The following is a 10,250-nucleotide window of genomic DNA, read 5'->3' on the forward strand; positions in this document are numbered from 1 at the left end:
TAGGTGGTCATGAGCTGCATCTTAAATGGGAAGGGAGGGCTATGAGAAAATGAGCGGAGGGGCAAAGGCATTCGAGGAAGAAGGAGCAGAAATGGCATGTCTAGTTCACAGTGAGTTACGCTCTGTTTATCTGAAGAGGGTGGGAGTGAGTTGAGTGCACTGGAAAAGGAGGGGTTGGGACAGTGACAGTTCTCAACTTCAGAATGAGTTTAAACTCTTGAAACTACCCTTTCCCTTCCCACAGCCACTGCCTTGGTCCAGCCCCTCAATGTCTCTCATTCAGACAATTACTAGTCTATTACCTCTCTCCCTGCCTTCAGCATTATCCCCTCTAACCTATTATCCAAACTATTATGCCAGCGTGGTCTGCTTAAAACCTGAAAATGCCCATGCCACAGCTCTGCTTAAAAAGTCCTCAGTGGCTCCTTTCCTCCTATGTTAGCCAGAGTCAGTTTTTGTTGTTTGCAATGAAGAACTCTGATACACGGTACCCCTCCTTGACTCCCACTAATCCCACTTGTTCCTTATCCACCATGTCTTCTGTATGCTGGTAGTATCTTACCTACTCTCATTTATCAAATGATAATGAACCTGTTTGTTAATATGGCTATCATGTCAATTAGCCTGTGAGCTCCCTGAGGAAAGGGACTGGATTTTGTTCTTGTGAATATCTCCAACTCTTTGACTAGGGTCTGGCATTTAGTAAATGTTTATTGAATAAACAGCTGAATGAATGAATGAAAGAATGGACAAATTAACTTGTTTTACCACATAGTAGGTAGCTTCTTCAGGTCTTCTCAGCTGACAAATGTTTTAGAAAGGTTAATTTAAACACTAGGTAGGACTTTCCTGGTGGCGCAGTGGTTAAGAATCCGCTTGCCAATGCAAGGGACACAGGTTTGAGCCCTGGTCCAGGAAGATCCCACATGCCGCGGAGCAACTAAGCCCATGCGCCGCAGCTACTGAGCTGGCGCTCTAGAGCCTGTAAGCCACAACTACTGAGCCCGTGTGCCACAACTACTGAAGCCCACATGCCTAGAGCCCGTGCTCCGCAACAGGAGAAGCCACAGCAATGAGAAGCCTGCACACCGCAACAAAGAGTAGCCCCCACTCGCCGCAACTAGAGAAAGCCCACGCGCAGCAACAAAGACCCAACGCAGCCAAAAATAAATAAATAAAATAAATAAATTTAAAATAAATAAATAAACACTATGTATAAGATAGCTTGGGAAACAACCTGGATACAGGGCAACTTGTCCATTCCCCTTTCTCTTTGATCTAAAACTGTGCTATTCAATTCCAACAGCAGCCACTAGACACAGGTAACTATTGAAATGTGGTTAGTCCAAACTGAGTTGTTCTTTAACTGTAAAATACACACCAGATTTCAAAAAGCATAAAAATGTGTAAAATATCTAATAATTTTTATACTGATTACATGTTAAAATGGTAATATTTGTATATACTTAAATAAAATATATTTAAATAAATAAAATATACTGTTAAATAAAATATACTGTTAAAATTAATTTTACCTGTTTCTTTTAAAATTTTTCACTGGGGCCATTAGAACATTTAAAACAATACATATGTGGCTTGTACTATATTTCTATTGGACAGCATTGCTCTAAAACAGTCCATTCTTTATTTCATCCTTGTTTTTGTAGGATATTTTGCATTAGACATAGAATTTGAGGTTGACTTTTTTTTTTCTTCAGTATCTTGTCTTTTTCTCCCTATTGTTTCTGGAGAGGAGTTGGTTGTAATTCTTATTTCGCTGTTATATCTTTTCTCTCTGTTTTCAAGATTTTATCTTTGGTTTTTAGCAATTAACTACAGTATGTCTAGATGTGGTTTTCTTATAACTCATCCTACTTGAAGTCTGTGTAATATCTTGAATTTGTTTGTCAATATTTTCATTAAATTTGGGAAAATTCAGCCACTATTCTTAAAATATGTTTTTCTCTATCTCTTCTCCTGTTGATCTGTCTTCAAGTTCATTGATTCTATCTTCTGACATCTTTGTTCTCTTAAGCTCATCCTGTGAATTTTTCATCTCAATTATTCAACTTTTTCATTCTAAGATATTCATTAAATTCTTTTATAGTTTCTATTTCTCTGCTGAGATGCCTTTATATTCACTCATTCTGACAATATTTTCCTTTAGTTCTTTGAACATATTTATAATAGTTTCTTTAAAAGCTCTGTCTGCCAAATCCAACATCTGGACCATTTGGGGATTAGTTTCTACTGACTTTCTTTTTTTTTTTTTTTTTTTTTTTTTACTATGGGTAATATTTTCCTGTTTCTTTGCATACCTAACAATTGTTGAGGGTACATGAAGACATTGTAGATTTGATCTTCCTCTGCAGAGTTGATTTTTGCCAGAAGTCAAACTGTCTGCTCACCTTGATCTTGCATAGGCTTGCATAAGCTTGGTCTTCCACTTTGTTGGATGAATTTTCGCAAAGTCAAAGATGTTCCCCAACCTCCTCTAACTACCGCAGGACTCAACTTCCAAACTCAATTTCCCTTGCAATTTTTCTTGACAGCACTTGGCTCTAAGCTTTGTTAGGGTAGATTTAAAGTAGGCCTTACTGTAGGGCAAGTGTTGGCAAACTATAGCAACGAACCAAGTCTGGCCCTCTGCCTTTTTTGTTAAAAAAAAGTGACATTGGAATAAAACCATGCCCATTCATTTACATGTTGTCTTTGGATGCTTTTGCTCTACAATAGCAGAGTTGAGTAGCTGTGAGAAACATTGAATGGCTCACAGGGCTTAAAATAATTATCATCTAGCCCTTTATATAAAAAAAAAAAAATTTACCAACCCTGCTTGAAAGCATAGACTTCTGCCCCTAAGACACAGATTTTCTGTGTCTTTTCTGGATGCTTGGGATATTATTAAGGTGTTAAAAAGATTTTTCCACTGTTTCTGGGCTGGACCACCAGTGTCCCTCAGTATCAGCTGCTTGACCTTTAGTATCTCTGTCCAATTCTCAACCCTGGAGCCGCCATTTTTGGTAAATCTCATATAGTTTCGATCTGTTCATGGGCACTCTAGCCTGGCCAAGGACTCCCTGGGTACACTCAGAGAGTGTACCCAGGGAGTCCTGTTCCCCCCCAGCCCTATGCAACCCTCTCCTCTCTAGTGCACTGCCCTGTGGATTCTAGCTGCTTCCATTGCCCCAAACTCAGATCTGTGTTTCCTTAGTTCAGCAGGAGTGCTGGGCTCAGCCGAGACTCTAACATACTCTGCTGCAATCAAGAAACTCTCCCCTGGAAGACAGCCAAGGTGACCATCGGGCTCACCTCATGAGTTTTCCTTCACTCAGAACGGAAATACTGTGCTTTCTGTTGACCAATACCTGAAAACAGTTACCTGATACATTTTGCCTGGTTTTGTGGTTGTTTACTGCAGAAGGACCAGTTTGTTAACCAGTTATAGCAAGAATTGAAAGTCCTCCCCTGAAACATTCCTTACTGACTTGTGTTCATTTTTAAAAAAAGAAAAAGACACTAGTTCAGATCATCTATATTAGGGTGATTTTATACTGCTGTCCTGGAAATATTAATAAGAAGTTTTACAGAACTTTTATAAATCATATGAGAAGGAAAGGAGGGTTTCATATAGCCATATGGATTAAATCCATCCCTTCAGAGCTGGGACAATGTTCTATTTTGTTAGGTTAGCTATGCTATAAAATATCATAAAATAATTCTTGCTTGGTTAGAGGTTATTTAAATCTGAGAATTTAGTGATCTTCCTTCTATATCTCTGTCGTATGTATTCAACTAGACAGTTACTTTAAAAATCTCTGCATCCGGGCTTCCCTGGTGGCGCAGTGGTTGGGAGTCCGCCTGCGGATGCAGGGGACACGGGTTCGTGCCCCGGTCCGGGAGGATCCCACATGCCGCAGAGCGGCTGGGCCCATGAGCCATGGCCGCTGAGCCTGCGTGTCTGGAGCCTGTGCTCCGCAACGGGAGAGGCCCGCGTACCGCAAAAAAAATCTCTGCATCCACTTGCTGGGTTTTGAGGTTACTGACAAATGCTATCCAGCCAGCTATCAGGGGTTTATGCAAATATATCTTAAACCAGATTCTGGTGCCAATTCCAAACTTCAAAGTAAAGCCTCAAATTTTTCCTGATCAAGGAAAAGCAACTGAAGGTCAAAAGGAAAACTGGGAAGAAAGGAAGAATGGGAAAAAATAAGACTGTGTGAATTCTTTGTATTTCTTTAGAACTTTCTTCTAAAATAAGACATTCAACAAACTTACACTGAGCATCTACTAAGCACTCAGAATTGTGCTCAGTACAGTCATACAAAATAATATCAAGCATGGTTTTACACTCTGCAGCCTCTGTCACAGTGGGCTACAGAAATCACAAAAGTTTAGTCAGGAAGTTAAAGTAACAGTGTTGCTTGCTTCATAAATTCTCAGAATAAGCAGAAGCCTGGAAGACCTGATTACCCTGTGACAAAGACCTAAATCAGATTAAGTACTTGGAACACTGCTTCCAAGTACTTGGTTGTTTGGCCCTGGTTGTTTGTTCTTCCTATCTTGTCACCATTTTTTCTTTCATTCTTTCATTTAAATATTTAATTTTTAAAAAATAAAAAGAGACTGATCCCTCTTCTTCCATTGGAAATTGGTGAATAGAATGAATACCCCAGTCTCAAGTCATGCATATAGGAGAAAGAACTCCTAAAGGAACATATGTCATCTTTCAACTATAGTCAGTATGTATCTATGACTCTCCATAGACTCACTCACCCCTATTTCTCTCTTTCAATCATATACACCATAATCCCCCATCCCCAGATGTCTGTTTTTGCCCCATCTAAAGTCATATTATTTGTGTGTGTGTATACACAAAAATATATATACAAATACATACACATATAAATACATATATGTGTACATGCATACATGTATATATATCCCAAGGTTATAATTATAAATATTCTATCATGTGATTTTTCTTCAAAATAAACAATCTTGATGGCTGTGCTATCCAACAACTTCATGGCTCCACATTCAGAGTCAAGGATCTATGTCACACTTGACTTGCAAAATAGGTTGCCTCTGATCTCGGTGCATTCCTGAGGCAGTGACCCGTAATGACATCCCTAGGTAGCTGAACAGTATGTCACATTCAGTGAATAACCCTGGTAGGAGGTCAAGCTTTAAAGTTTGTGGAATACTTTCTAGCACCTTGAACTCTTAGAAGATGGCTTACTCCATCTTGTAAACTCATCTCAGCTTACTTCAGTTTTACATCTGGAATAGAGATACTAGTATCTCCCTGTATGAAAGTAGGAAGTTGGTGTGGATAATTTCCTTTCATCTATATTTTAGATGTTCTATCATGAGACTGTCAGTTTCCTAGGAGTCTATAGGAGTCTTGTGGGTCCCAATGGCCATATTTCCTAAGCATAACCCTAAAACTTTCCAAGAAGCTTAACAAAATATTGTTATTATATTTCTTTGAAGCTGTCATAGATTGTAAACTGCATCTAATTTCAGAGATTATAAAATATTAAAAATTGTATATATGCATACATATATTTCTTAGAATCCATGGAATACATTATTTTTATACCAAATACTTACCAAAAACCACAATTAGTATATATTTCCAGGATGCAAAGAAACTCATGGATAATTTCAATCCATTTTTATAATAACACTGAGATAAGTAAAGCAGAAATTTCTCTCACTTGATAGATAAGGGAACTGGCTCAGGGAGGTTGCTTGACTAGTCTAAGGTCACACAGCTAACCATGACAGAGGTGGGACAGGATTACAAGTCTCTTGACTCTAAATTCTGCATTTTTTCCACTATACCACATTCTACCTTCCAGAAAATAGGTATAACAGATATGTTAGCTACATCATCAATATCCATTTCCTCTTATCATCCAGCACTGGAGGATAGGTCATTATTGGTTGAGCCAATCACAATAATTCCTATTCCTGCTTTCCCAGCCTCCCTTGAACCTATGGGTGGCCACTTGGGTAAGTTCTGACCAATGACACATAAATGGAAGTATGGTCAGAAATAAAGCTCTGAGAAGTGTTTTTTATCTATCTTCTGTTTTGCATTCCCAATGAAGATAACAGATGTTACTCATGTTGTCCTAATCCTACTCATGCTCTCCTTTTTCCTGTCTTGAATACAGTCATGATGGCTGGCTGGAGCTACTATAACCACAAGGAAAGGCTAAGAGAATCACAGAGTCATTGATCCTGATGTCACTGAGCCACCGAACCACAATCAATAATCACTCACCTCTATATATATTGTTATGTGAAAAAAAAATTTTTGGTTTAAGTTATTATAATCAAGTTTTCTGATACTTACAGGCAAATGCAATTCTAATAAAATAAGAGAGAAACTGTGGCAAGCAAAATTCTATGATGACTCCCATAATCTCCACACCCTGGTGTTACTATTGTGATTATGTCATAGTACATGGCAAAAGGGATTTTGCAGATACAATTAAGGTTACTAATCAATTGACCTTAAGATAGGGTGACTATCCATGCAAGCTTAAGCTAATCAACAAGCCCTTTAAAAGGAGAGAGTTTTCTCTGGCTGGTAGCAGAAGAGGAAGTCAGAGAGATTCAAAGTGTGAAAGGAAGGTTCTCCACTGCTGAGATGGAGGCCACAGGGCAAGGATCTGAGGGCAGCCTCTAGGAGCTAAGAGTGGTACCCAACTGAGAGCCAGAAAGATAAAGGAGACAACAATCCTACAACCACAAAAAATTGAATTCTCTCAACAAAAGGCACAAGCTTAGAGGAGATCCTGAGTTCGAGGTGAGAACACAGTGACCAATCCTTAATTTCAGCCCATCACATACTGGGCAGAGGATCCACCTAGGCTGTGCCAGCGCTACAGTTTAAAAATGGGAGAATTAACTCTAGAGCTCAGAATCTCAAGGGCCTGGGCATAGCCTTCTTTAGATAATTTCCAAACATGGATAAGGGACTGAATTTCAACAAAAATCAACTATTGCCCATAGTACGGAGTAAATTAAAAAACAATACAGTAGCAAAATACCACTAAGCTTTACATGTAGCACTTTGGAACGTATTACATGGATTTCTCTCTCTAGAAAGTTTAATTTCTTTTTCTGCCTTCCTTACTTAGGCCACTGCAAAATTAGCTTGCTTTTCCAGAGACATGGAGCAAAGCTGAAAGGGTGATCATTTTCAGTGCAAAATGTTAAATGACTATTTTGGGTGCCTTTCCTTTGAAAATCAGGAGGCCAACAAACATTCAACCAGTTTTCTGGAGAAGGAATGATGATATCATGCCAATGACTCTTCAATTAGGGATGTTAGCTTTTTGGAAGGTGTTAGAGGTGGGATGAAGGAAGAGTGAGCACAAAGGAAGGAAAGTAAAAGTAGAACCAATTGTGGAATCACCAACCTCTTTCTAAAAATAGGATATGTAGGGGCTTCCCTGGTGGTGCAGTGGTTGAGAGTCCGCCTGCCGATGCAGGGGACACGGGTTCGTGCCCCGGTCCGGGAAGATCCCACATGTCGCGGAGCGGCTGGGCCCGTGAGCCATGGCCGCTGAGCCTGCGCGTCCGGAGCCTGTGCTCCGCAACCGGAGAGGCCCCAACAGTGAGAGGCCCACGTACCGCAAAAAAAAAAAAAAAAAAAAAAAGGATATGTAGGTACTTCCCTGGTGGTACAGTGGTTAAGAATTCACCCTCCAATGCAGGGGACTTGGGTTCGATCCCTGGTCAGGGAACTAGATCCCGCATGCTGCAACTAAGGAACACACATGCCGCAACTAAGACCTTGTACAACAAGGATAAATTAAATAAATAAAAATTAAAAATAAATGTTTCCAAAAAGTAAAAAAATTAAAATAGGATACGTATTAATTCATCCAACAAATTGTTAGTAAAGACCTGCTAGATATTCAGGTTACAAAATAGATAGATACAGACCCTGCCTTCAAGGGGTTTCTATCCAAGAGGGGAAAACAGGGATGGGACAAGTCAACTATAAACAAATAAGAATCCTGCAAATCGATAAAGGGTTCAGACATGGAATAGCAAGGGATCCTATAATATATAGGGTGATTGGAGCTCTCTCTGAAGAGGTTACATTTTACTACTACCTGAAGGATGAGAAGACCCAGACCATGACAAGAAGTAGAGTGTATTCATGGTAGAAAAGACCAAAGACCAAAGACACAAAGAGTCTGAGATGGGAAAAAATTAACAAGAAGAAAAAAAAAGAAAGAAAAAACTTGAACTGAGCATAGAGGGAGCAAGGAGGATGGGGCATGGGATAAGGTTGCAAGGTAGCTCACTTTATGAGCTATGTAGATATGGGGTCTTGTGAGCCAGATTTAGATGTTTAGATTTCATTCTAAGCACAATGAAAAGCCAATGAAGGATTTAAAGAAGAGGAACAAAATTCAATTTGCCTCTTTAGAAGCTGAGTGGAGAACAGATTGGAAGAGGAAAGAATGGAAGCAAAGAGAACAATTAGGAGGCTACTGTACTAGTTGAGACAAAAGACAATGCAACAACTGAAGTATCCATCAACAGATGAATGGATAAACAACATGTGGTATATACATATAATGGAATATTATTCAGCCTTAAATAGGAAGGAAATTCTGACATATGCTATAACACGGATGAACCTTGAGGACATGTGCTAAGTGAAACAAGCCTGCCACAAAAGGACAAATATTATACTATTCCACTTAAATGAGGTACCTAGAGTAGTCGGATTCATAGCAACAGAAAGTAGAATGGTGGCTGCCAGGGGCTGGAGTGGGGGTGGGGAGAAAGGGAGTTATTATTTAATGGGTACAGAGTTTCAGTTTTGAAAGATGAAAAGAGTTCTCGAGATGGATGGTGGTGATGACTGCACAACAATGTGAATGTACCTAATTCCACAGAACAATACACTTAAAAAAGGTTAAATGATAATTTTTTTGTTATATATATTTTAACACTATGACGCTCCAGCCAAGCCCTAGGACCCTGTGACTCCAAATGGACAGAAAAGAGAAGGGAGCCCAAGTTAGGGAGAGCTGCCGTGCTCTGTCCCTCAATACAAGGGCATGTAGGAGCCAGAGGTCCTGGACCAAGCAGCCCACTCTATAGCTGGCTGCTCAGAAAAAGGTTGGAAATGCGGCTTTGCTCTATGAGATTCTTTGAATCTCAGGCTTGGGTGGAAAAAATGAAAATGCTCCTAAACAACTCAGTAAATACAGAAACAAATGTCCTTGGTGATAACTCTATCAGCAGGAGAGGGGCAAGTACCAGGCATTCCGTAACAAGGGCTGGAATCTCCTGAAACCACAGACAAGTTTACAATTCTGAATCATTATTAAGCGAGATAATGTGGGTGAGAGCGCTCTGGAGACTGCAGAGCATGATTCAAAAAGTAAGCTCCGCATATGTTTGTCAATCAAGAAGGAGAATGTGGAAAGGGATAGGGGCCCAGAAAACAAAGTCTGGTGCTTTGCAGACTCTCCTGGGGCCACCAACCATTCTTCCCCATGGCTGGTCAGGGAAACGAGCAGCTGCAGTGCCTCTTGCTTTCTAACAGGGATGCCCACTGCCCTATCTCCTACCTCCTTGCCTTGGACTCAAGGACTACGTATGTGCAGGCTCACCTTTGTCATCTCACAGATCATCTCCTTTGTTCCTCCCACCATCCTTCTGAGGTACGTACTCTTAGTACTAAACAAAAAATTTCATTTTTGAGATGACAAAGCTGAGTAAAGAGAGGTTAAGTAACTCGCTCAAGGCCAGACAGCTAGTAAATGGCAGTGCTGGGATCCCAACCAAAACTGCTCTGACTTTGTAGACTTTTCTCAAACAATTCATTGACTCATTCAAACAACCAACCAACAAGGAATAAGAACTTACAATGTCAGACTTTCCTGGTGGCGCAGTGGTTAAGAATCCGCCTGCCAATGCAGGGTACACGGGTTCGAGCCCTGGTCCGGGAAGATCCCACATGCCGCGGAGCAACTAAGCTCTTGCGTCACAACCACTGAGCCTGCGCTCTAGAGCCCGCAAGCCACAACTACTGAGCCCGTGTGCCACAGCTACTGAAGCCCATGTGCCTAGAGCCTGTGCTCCGTAACAAGAGAAGCCACTGCAATGAGAAGCCCACGCACCGCAACAAAGAGTAGCCCCCACTCACCACAACTAGAGAAAGCCCGCGTGCAGCAACAAAGACCCAACACAGCCAAAAACAA

Source organism: Hyperoodon ampullatus (assembly GCF_949752795.1).
Source record: "Hyperoodon ampullatus genome assembly, chromosome: 3".
Lineage (NCBI taxonomy): Eukaryota > Metazoa > Chordata > Mammalia > Artiodactyla > Ziphiidae > Hyperoodon > Hyperoodon ampullatus.